At 38.2% G+C, this 11,430-nt stretch overlaps 1 protein-coding gene across 1 annotated transcript in view; it reads left to right on the top strand.

Moving 5' to 3' along the window:
* LOC308400855 (uncharacterized protein) overlaps positions 1-11,430 on the top strand; it is a 218,367-nt gene that overhangs the window by 153,504 nt on the left and 53,433 nt on the right. The window lies entirely within an intron of this gene.

The raw sequence follows: 11,430 nt of genomic DNA, 5'->3' as shown, positions 1-11,430 counted from the left end.
ATTCACTAATTTGTTGTGATAACGAGTAAAGCAGTAAGTTCCTTTTGCAAATGATTATTATTATGCTCAGAAAAGATGATTATGGATGTTAGTTTGCTTATTTACTAATGACTAGTCATTATTTAAAGAGTATGTGATGTTCCTTGGTTTTATAGTCATAGTCACATCCACACCTTTGGTTCCTGTGATTAATTATAAAACCCTGAAACATTGACTTTGAGGCTTCGCAAACTGATGGGCAAAGTCACAGTGCCTACATTTATCTTTTATACCATCTGTGGTTTGTCAGGGACAAACCCTCATCTTGAATCAGAGACACAGATGTCATAAAAGACGAGTGCAGACAATGTGGTCTGTAAAGTCCCAGCCTTGACCTGACTGTATGTACTGTCATCATCTGGGTGTTTTTCAAACTGTATGTGATAAACGAGGGGTGGATCTGACTGAGAAAGAGTCAACCTGTCAACAGGTCAATCATAAAATGCACTTCATCTTCCATTCAGTATGACCTGATGACCAGCGATTGTGACAAAGTCATCAGGGAAGTGTTCCCAAGGTTACAGAGCAAGGAAGCCTTTCCCATAGATGTATATGCAACCAGTTGTCTGAAGGAACTGCCTAGTGTGTCACCACAACAAGAAAAATGGAAGAGAAGGTTAAAGGATGGTAGAATTTTTACTTGTTTTTTTTAGTGAGGTTTTGCTAAACCTGATCATGAGTAAAAATGAAAGTTATTTCAACTACTGTATGTCAAGATTAAAGTGTAGCTCGTGAGAGAGATTATATCAGATTTTTTACTTCCTGATGACACTTCTCTATAGCACGATCAGTTGCACTTCATAGCATAGCGGAAAATAAAGCTGTAGTGTTAAAACGAATAGATGTTTCATCAGTACTGTCTTTATTATTCTCATTAGGGTCCTAAATATCAGTACTAATATACAAGGCACTGAGTGTTGTGAGATTAAGCACCTTATTTGTCCTTACTGTTGTTTTATTGCTGTTTGTATTTACCAGACTGGCTCATGTGCCTGACAAAGCCATTCTAAGTGTACAGTAGTTCATTTTTTGCTTATGTGTATTTTTTGAACATTTTGAACCAGATGGAGGAAATTTTAATGCTGAAATTCAAACAAAGTGAGTGACAATCCTTGAAACAGTATCTAAAGTGTCAGGTTGCTCTGATCGGTTGTGTCTTCCTGTTTATGTGTTTTTGCTGCTGTCTTCATATGCAAACGAACACACAGGTAAAGTATCAAAAGCCTTACTTCAGCTGACTAAAATATTAGTGCAATATATAATGATGCAAAGTCAGTGGATTTTGATTTCCCATGCAGATATCAGATGTTATTTTTTTCTTTTAAACCTCTGTGAATATGATTTGTTGTTGTTAATATAACATTTTAAACTTCATGTTTGTCTTTAAGGTGAAATTTTTCCACGTTGTGATGCTCCTGTGCTTTTGTCTTTGCTGTGTTGTTTGTTGGAAGAAAAAGAGATTTGGTTTCCTGCTTACATAGTTTTCAGGTGGCAAACATAATCACCGATCTGACTTCAAACACCAAGAAACCATGTTTCTCTCTATTTTTAAGCAGTAATAGATGAGGTCTGTATGTAGAAAGCACAGTTTCACCCATGTGCACACTGCCTGTGAATGCATCTATCAGATTCTCCTCCAACTGAGAACTGTTATTCAAAACCTATACTAATAAGTATATTGACAAAAGAATTCCCTCATCCATCCAAATCATTGAATTCAGATCTTTCAGTTGCTTCATGGGCACAGTTGTATAGAATCAAACACCTAGGCATGCAGACCACCTCTACAAACACTTGAGAAAGAATGGGTTGCTCTCAGGAGCTCAGTGAACTTCAGTGTAGTAGTGTGATGGGATGCCATCTGTGCAACAAGACCAATTTCCTTGCTACTGAATATTCCACAGTCAACTGGAAGTTATTGGGAATGTCAGAAACACAGTCACAAAGTGCTAGGCCACATAAAGTCAGTGGGGTCAGGAGATGCTGAGGCACATAAAGCGAGCCCAGGTCTCCAACCTTCTGCAGAGTCAATTGCTGCAGAGTCCAAACGCCATGTGGTCTTCAGATTAGAATGGGTTTCTATGGACGAGCAGCTGCATCCAAGCCTTACACCTGACAACCTGATTGACCTGCACAGAGTCCTGACCTCAACACAAAAGAACAGCTGTGGGATGAATTGGAGTTGAGACTGTGAGCCAGGCCTTTATCAGTGTCTGACCTAACAAATGTGCTTCTGTAAGAATTGTGAAAAATTCCCATAAACAGAATCCTAAACGTGGGGGAAAACATTCCCAGAAGAGTTGAAGCTGTTTTCGTTGCAAAGGGTGGGCCAACATCATATTAAACCCTTTCGGATTAAGAATGAGATGTTAGTCATATGCCTGTGAAGGCACATAAGATAATACTTTTGGCAATATAGTGCACCTGACTGAAGTCTGACTCTGATTTGCATTACTGCTGGCACAATCTGGTGAACGTTTGCTCAGATCTTATTCTTCTTGTCACCAGTGTTCCATCATCTGCTTTGAAATAAATTATTACCAAGATGATACAACTTGACACAGAAAAGATTTTTGTTTTACGTCTTGGTCATTTCTTCTTGTGGCATAGATAATGTTTGCATTTTAGCTTTTGCAATCAGTGATAAAGTCTGGTGCCTAACCCAAAGGAGAGATTTTGCACTTACATTGTGCAGCAAGTTTTTGCTGTATTATCACATTATCAGGTCCTGCACATTTATAATCTGGTAACACTTAAGTCGTGTACATATAGGCATGTATATATTTAAACTAATTAGTCAACATGTAGCAGTGTTAAAAGGTGAGACCAATCAGGGAATCGGAGGAAGACAGACACAGGAAGTTAAACATTACACATAAAAGCTAACCTTCAAAGTAAGATCTGTTGAAAAGAAGTCATGGAAAAGTCAGAGAACCACTAGAGTAAAAAGCATCCTCTGGATAAACATTTCAAATCTGTACAAAAGACCTGTAACAAAAGCTGCAATTATCGACCTCATGGTGGCCCTGATGTCAAAGTCAAAGTTTTACATAAGTCTGCAAGCAATAACAAGTCAGCTGATGTAGTTCACTGTGGTTTAGCTAGTTCCTGTTTTTGTATATACAAGACTTACTGAATGAAGAGTTCAAGCAGACATCAAGGTGACAGCTGTCAGTCACGAGGAGAAGATTGGTTTGAAATTTTCACATCAAATTTGTCAGAGAAGAACAACAAAGCATTAACGGATGATGCCAACGATGACACTTTGCCTGCTGTTGTGGGTTCTTGGTGAGTGAGTTAAAACTGTGCGTGTGGTTTATTGTTTTGCTTTTAAATGGCATCATGGTAGGGTGTGTCTCAGTCATGATTTGTATTGATGGGGTTTCAAAGGCAGGATCTGGGGAGATGTTGATCGTTGAAAGTACCTTTGACCGTCGGGAACATGTAGGTTATATTTAATCTTTGCGACTTCTAAAGTTCAACATTTGAGCGTGAGCAGATCTTTTTTTGTGTATTAGTGTGTAGTTTCAGATCTGCACAAGTTCTATCTCGGTTTACCTGAAAGAACCACCTTAAAATGCTTTAAAAAGTGTTCTTTTTGGCTCATTTGCCAATACTTTTCAAACAGCTCAGACAAAAGAAACACTTATAATAACTGTTGTTAATTATTGGTGAATTAACATTTATTTAACCTTTCATGTGGTTTACTAGTAAGAAAAACTACAATTCTAACTATTAATGCTTAATTAATATATGATAGGTTATATGTGCTATCAAAAATAATTATATGCAGTATTTTAGACATATTGTAGCTGTAAAGAGACCATTTCAAATAAGGTACATGTTTTATACGCATAAAAAAGAAAGTAAAGGCTCTTTCTCGAGATTTTACATATCAGGGCATAATAAAAATCACGTGGTCCTCGGCAAGTCATAACATTTTTGAGACACATCCTCAAATGAACAGTACGTGACATTACACTATGTCACTATTTATACAACAAAACCTAAACCAAAATACAGAGTGTGAGAAACAAGCTCACTGAAAGCTAGGAGCTGTATATAGGCAATAAATAAAAACTGAAAGTAATCATTTGTTATTCTCATAAACATTTTTATTCACAACAGAACATAGAAAATAGATCAAATATTTAAACTAAGAAAATGTAGCATCTTAGGAAAATATACTGGCTTATTTAGAATTTGATGGCAGCAACATGTCTCAAAAAAGTTGCAAAAACATGCAACAAACTAATAGAAAAGTAAGTGTTACTGGTCAATGAACTGGTTCTTATACAGTGCTTTCCTACTCTATCCCAATGGTAGTCATCCTAGTCATCCTAGAACACTAGCTCCGAGGCGAGACCGCGAGAGAAACATACAAGAGACATTTCTCAGACTCTATAGGCCACTGCACACTATTGGTGGAGTAATGATTTGGTCTCATTTCACAGCCAAAGATAAAGTTTAGCTGAAACTGGGTCATGCAGGAGGAATCTGGTCCCAATCAGATCAGCAAATCTGCAACATGATGGCTGAAAAAGAAAAGACTCAAGTTCATTTAACACAATTTAAATGCTCTGGAGGGATCTAAACAGAGTCGTGCAGAATTGAATACCCACAAACCTCAATGAACTAAAACAACATGAGTGTTTTAGTTCGTGAGCCAAACATCCTCAACAGCAATGTGAGAGACTAATAAAGTTACACCGAAAATAAGTACTTCAAGTTATGGCTGTTAAATGTGTCTCTACAAGCTAATGAACTGTGAATATTTGTTTTTCACTGCTTCTTCATTTCGTTTAGCGTTTGTTGCTGTAAATGATGAATTTTCTTTCAGCAAAACTAAATGAAGTTTTCATTAATGACCTGTGATCCTTTCCTTAGCGCCAGACTGTCAGACACCGGTGTTTAATGAAACACAAAGCACCCTGTACCACCAGCCCTGGGAAATGGGACGTATTTTAACCCAACCTGCAATATTTTCAAAACCTGAATCAAGTAAATGAGAAGGAAATAAATAGTAACTGGAACTTTAGAGTTCACCCCTTCATGCTACCCAGACAGGGGGAGTTTCTGCTGACTTTCATAAAAGGTTGACATGAAGATAGAAAACACTGATATGCAGCCCTGTGACCTCATACAGGTGCATTACTATTATGTAGTATCATGTATATGTTATTGGGTCATTATCATTGATTCATTCATTTGTCTATCGCTTTATTGTTTCGGCTGGATGTTATTTTAAATACGTTATAATGTGTGCTAGCTTTATATCTTTAGCATACACTGTAATATATCAGCACATGCCCAGGAGACACGGTCAGTTGGCTGTACCAACTCCTGTGGCTCCTTTCAGTGTGGAGGAGTAGAAGCTTTACTCTGCACCCCTTTCAAATGACCAAGATCTTCTCTCTGTTGTTGTGCTGAGCCCAGGATTCATCAGAGGAAACTTGTATCCATGATGTCATTTCAGTCATAACCTACAGCTTTGATCATAAGTAAGGAAAGGAATGTAGAATGACCTGAAAATCATCAACCTCAGTTTTCACACATAGCTCTCTCTTCACCGCAGCAAACTGGTATAGAGTTGCACTGGTCCACCAGTCAGTTTTCTGTTCCACTCTGTGGTCATTCATGAACAACACTCTGAAATACTTAAACTCCTCAGCTTGGGGCAGCAGCTATTTTTTTTTTAATGTTCATTCAATTGTTTAAATGCTATATATATTTTAACTTTACTTGATCTGCTATTTTTGTTTTTCTATCCCTGAAGGTACTGGAGTTATTTTATCAGAGGGAGATGATCCACCTTTTGATGATGAAGATTATAGTTATTTTTTTACTTCTGGCGAAATAAATTCAACCTTAATAATAAATGACACTGAACTGCTGCCCTCTCTACTGTCAGGTAATATCTGTCTCCTCTGCTCTATGTCTGTAGTTCTAATTTGTAAATATCTTTACAGGATGCTGACTCCAAACATACTGTACTTCTGACATAGTGAAATAGACTGCTTAACAAATTTATTAGACCATAAGTTTATGAACAGTATTTGTAATTACCAAAATAGTTGTATCTGTTTCTGCAGTGGTTAATCCATCACTTTGTGGATGCTCTTTAATCAAAATGATATTTTGATGGCAAAATCAAATCAGGTCCATAAATATTTGGACAGAGACAACTGTTTTTGTAATTCTGGTTCTGTATATTACCACACTAAATTTTAATGAAACAGCTCAGCTATAAATATAAATATCCATCCATCCATGCTTATCCTTGTCATGGTCTCAGGGGGCTGGAGTCTATTATTACTATTTTTATTGAATGTTTAATGAGTAAATGTAACAGCTTAACCTTAGTTGTTATTTCATTTTCAGATTTTGGCAGTGGTGAAATTCCAGAAAAAGACACGACAGGCTCCTCAGGTAATGTTAGCCTGCTCTGGCCTGTGTTAACAATTCTTGGTTGTTTAAGTCAGAAGCGGATGTTTTGAATGGGATTGGGGTTCAGTTTGAAGGCTAACTAACCATGGTGTACTTATTAATTATAAGTAAGGGGTGGGATGTAGATTGCCCTGGAAATGATCAAGTTCACTTTCCATGCTTATTTCACTCTTCACCGTGACAAACTGGCAAAGTGTTGCACCAGTCTGTCAGTCAATCTCTGGCTCCACTTTCTGGTCATTCATGAACAAGACTCCAAAATTCTTCAACTCTCCCCCTTGGAGAACCAACTAATTTTTAACCTAGAGTGAGCACTTGACCCTTTTCTGAGAAGCATGCACTCAGACTTGGAGACTCCTATCTGGATATTGATTTATATTTGTGTTAGACACCAAAGACCTGGTTCCCCAAGTGCATCTACTGATTTTTGAGCGTCGCAGGACACAAGGGTGAACTAAAAGAGGCAACTTTAGTGTGCTGTAGTAAAACATACTAGAAACGAAAAGTAGAAAACTAGAAACTAACAGCGAGGAACTAAGACATAAAGAAAACATAACTGTGAACAGAGAACTATAACGTTACTTTTACTTTCAAAGTAAAACAGGAAACACGACAAGCACAGAGTGAAACTGAACAAAGGAAACACGGAGCACAGAGACAGGAGTGACAACAGACATGACCGGGGAACGAGATAAATTATAATAATACATAATCAGGGAATATAACTTAAACAGATACAAAACACTGGGTCACTGACGTCCATCTTCAAGGAAACAAAGTCCAGACACTTTTCTTTCCAAGCTCCTTAGACTACGATGACCTGAATGATTGAGAACATTCACAGACAATAGGCACTAAACTACACTTCTACCAGCCTGCATGGTTTTAACCTGGAATTGTCCATCGGCATTCTTGGCATGGATCATGCCAAATTTGTGCTTTTCACCTCAGTTTTAAAAATTTGGGAGAAATCAGGAGTTGTGAGATAACTAGAAAGGACTCACCTTGTAACCTTCCTAGAAAGGTGATGATATCTGATGCACTTAAAAGCAAATTTCTATCACAGGCACATAAGGTTCTCACGTACCTACGAACCTAAGGTAGAATTGCACTTCCAATTTTCCTTAATTTCCAGTGTCAACGAAAGCTGCTTCACAAATTTTGGCTTACTGTCAGCTATTAGGTGATTCTCTGTGGTACCATTAGGTCTTTTGCATAACCTCTGATTTTCTTTCCCCTTCTGAAAGCTTCGAGCTAGCTCAGAATTAGGCTGTTTTTTCTGCTAATGAGGAAATGTTGTTTTGCATGATTGCTTTCTATCTCTCTTCGCAGCTCCCAGAAACCATGGACTGAAAACAACTGGTGCTGAAAATGCTGACCTCTGTTCCCTTGGCCTGAGCTATGTTCTTTTAGCTTTGTGTATGCTAGTATAAAAAAAGTTTGTTTGTTTTTTCTTTTGAAAAGTGTGAGCTGCTTGTAAATACACAGGAAACCTGTTCACCCCCCACCCGCAAGTTTTATCATCCTGCTCTTACTGAGTAGATTAGTGGTTTGATTGTTAAAGTGATTACTTCTGTGTTTCTCGGCAATGAGCTTCTGGTATTCAACATCTGCAACCACAAATCCACTAAGAGCGAGGTGTTCTATTTTTTTTTTCAGATGAATAAGCCATTAGAAATAAAACAATCTTTATTTTTCACCAATTCTAACCAAGAAAACTTCAAATTAGCACATAAGCTGCAAACACCTGACATATAAACCATGAAAACTGTGCCTTCTTTATTGGTGCAGTCACCTTTTCCAGGTATGCAAATTTCAGGGTTGAATCCCCCAGTTGCCATGATTGTAATTACTCATGCATGCATGTGGTATATTTTAAATAACTCACTGACATTTGCGTGTGTGCAATCATCTTGTACTGGCAAGGGTTTGAAACTCAAGTTAGTTTCAAAGTGCAGGTGAGCTGCTGTAGAAGCAACAACATTTACCCATTGTTAGGTGTACATGAAAACAAATGAGAGAAGAAGATGTGTGACTTGTAAAGCCCTTTTAAACTTGTAGTAAGTAGTAAGTCTAGATTTAAATACATACAGGGTTTAAAATGACTTTAAAGTTCAAATGTCCTCAAGACTGCCCTGCACAGAGTCCTGACCTCAACCCAACACTTCTGGGATGAACTGAAGCGGAGACTGTGAGCCAAGTCTTCATATCCAACATCAGTGTCTGACCTCACAGACGCACTTCTGGAAGAATGGTGAAAAATTCTCATAAACTAAGTTGAAAATGTTTGGGCCAACATCATATGAAACCCTGTCACTCCAGTTCACATGGATGTGATGGCAGAGAAGTAAATACTTTTGGTTATATAGTGTATGTAGATCTGACCACTGTGCTGTTAATACTCATGGGAAATAAAGGAACAGCTCAAAGAACAAACAGTATAAATTCACTTTGTTCACTTTGTGTCAGGGCTGGCTCTGGCCCAGCGCTTTCAGTTGGTTTTGATCATTTGTTATATTTTGAAGATAATGTGGAGTTTGTGATTATTAATTGGCCGTGAATTTTAGTTTAGTCTGTTTCACCCAGGCCTTCTGTGCTAGTTGTTATGTATTTCTTGTTTGCGTGTTTCATGTTGTCAAGCCTGTGTCGTCATATCTACGTCGCTCCATGTTTCCTGTTTTATTTTGAAAGTCTTGTGTTTCTTTCTTTAATGTGTTTAGTTTTACTCTTCTCCTGTGATGTTGTTATGTTCATTTGAGTCAGCTGTTTCCCCGTGTGTTTCCACTTCCCCTGTGTGTATTTAAGTCCTCCTTCTTCCTTTGTTCTGTGTCAGGTCGTCTGCCCTCCGTGTCACTTCAGGTTTCCAAGATTTTCATGATTTTGTTCAGGGCATGTTCATGTGTCTAGTTCATGTTTGTATTTCACAGTTTCTTTCATGCCTACACAAAATCATGTTCATAGTCGTCATAGTCATTTCTAGTGTTTCCAGTTTAGGTTTTAGTTTAGCCTTGCCACTGTTCATGTTGTTTTGTTTTGCACTCTTGTCATCAGTCCTATTAAAGTCTCGCTTTTTGTTTAAAGTTCTGTACCATCTCCTCCCGTCTTCTGCGTTTGGGTCCACTATTCTGCTCACAACACACAGTCAGCTCCCGCTGGCCGTGACACTTTGTCCTACTTCACTTATTCAACAGAAGAAAAATTCAACATAGTAAATGTTTTATACACAATTTTTCATCACAAAACAGTTATATGTCTCATACTGTATTTTATTTATAAAGAAGGAAAGCTTCATATGTATTGCTGTTGTTATTTACGATGTCACTGCTTTCCATCATCCTCACTGCTGATTTTTCTGAATAAATATACATGAAAATTGGAATTATGTACAGTGTTGGGAAGGTTACTTTTAAAATGTATTCCACTACAGATTACAGAATACATGCCCCAAAATGTATTTTGTAACGTATTCCGTTACGTTACTCAATGACAGTAACGTATTCTGAATACTTCGGATTACTTAATATATTATCACGCTGTTTACAACTACATGAATGTACTATTGCTGTGTGATTTATTACTGTTACTGAAGGTCCGACTCCGAACCGTAGTAAAGGGACCTCTGACTAATAAGGCGGGGTCCCTGTCGGCTCGTAGCCGAAAAATAGCTTTACTTTGTTGTGTGGGTCAATTTTTCTTGCGAGAGACAGAGAGAGGCGTTGAAAGGCTGCTCCAACGGAACTTATTGTTTCGGAGGAAAACACGAACACTGTGTACAGTCGAGTCTTAGCTTACTTACAACTGGGCTCGTCAGGCACTCTTCTTGGCTGCAGTGGTTATTATTATATTTACATGCTTCCAGCTCCCGTTTTCGCTCGATGACAACTCGTACCTTTCCACTCTCCTTTTTCTCCCTCCTCGCGCTCACAGACACATAACAGGTATGGCAGTCCATTCTCCCTGCAGCACTGAAATGTGACTACACTGCCCATGATGCTACATTCTTTAGGGCTATGTCTGTAACACTCTACCTTTTAGCTTAGCACAACAACAACAACAACAACAAAAGGCGCTCTCTCACCCAGGAAACACACAGTCGCAAAGAGAGCGCGCGTCACCATGTAACCATGGCAACCGTAACGCTGCCGCCTGGAACAACAACAATATGAAACAGGAAAGTACCGCCGTGTAATCCATTTATTTCAACAAAGTAACTGTATTCTGAATACCACCTTTTTAAACGGTAACTGTAACGGAATACAGTTACTCATATTTTGTATTTTAAATACGTAACGGCGGTACATGTATTCCGTTACTCCCCAACACTGATTATGTACTGAAAACACAAAGCTGTTGTGTGTCAGCAACATGACTCCAAGCTTCTAACTCTAAGCACAATTCCACTGATCCAAACACCGCTTTAGCAGCAAATCAGCATAAAGGTCATCATTTAGCACTCGTCTTTAAAGTACAACACAGTGGTTTCATTAGGTCTCAGTCATATTGCACCTGTTCAAACTTGGAAGAACAACTCAGTCACGTGTCAAAATATTAAAGAGACCTCAAGTGACTTTTGCAGGTGTTAGATAAAAAAATAACAGAGCAGGAAGAGGAAGAGTAGGGTAGAAGTAGGGTAAGGGTAAGAGCAGACCTACAATATTTCCCTGTTCAGCTGAACACTTTGAATTGCCCCAACAAATGTTTTTTTAGTACCTTTTTACAAATCTGGCTTTCTTAGTGTTTCTAATTGCGCTTAATTCAATTCAATTCAGTTTTATTTATATAGCGCCAAATCACAACAACAGTTGCCTCAAGGCGCTTTATATTGCACAGTAGATTATATGACCCCCTAAGCACTTAAATTAAATTGGTGGGTTTTGCCACATACTGTATAAAAGAGGTAACATCTACACATTGAGTTGGGAGTTCCCAGCAGTCCTGCTTAAG

The sequence above is a fragment of the Rhamphochromis sp. 'chilingali' genome, assembly GCF_963969265.1.
Source record: "Rhamphochromis sp. 'chilingali' genome assembly, chromosome: 1".
NCBI lineage: Eukaryota > Metazoa > Chordata > Actinopteri > Cichliformes > Cichlidae > Rhamphochromis > Rhamphochromis sp. 'chilingali'.
This window is presented reverse-complemented; position numbering and strand designations above follow the sequence as displayed.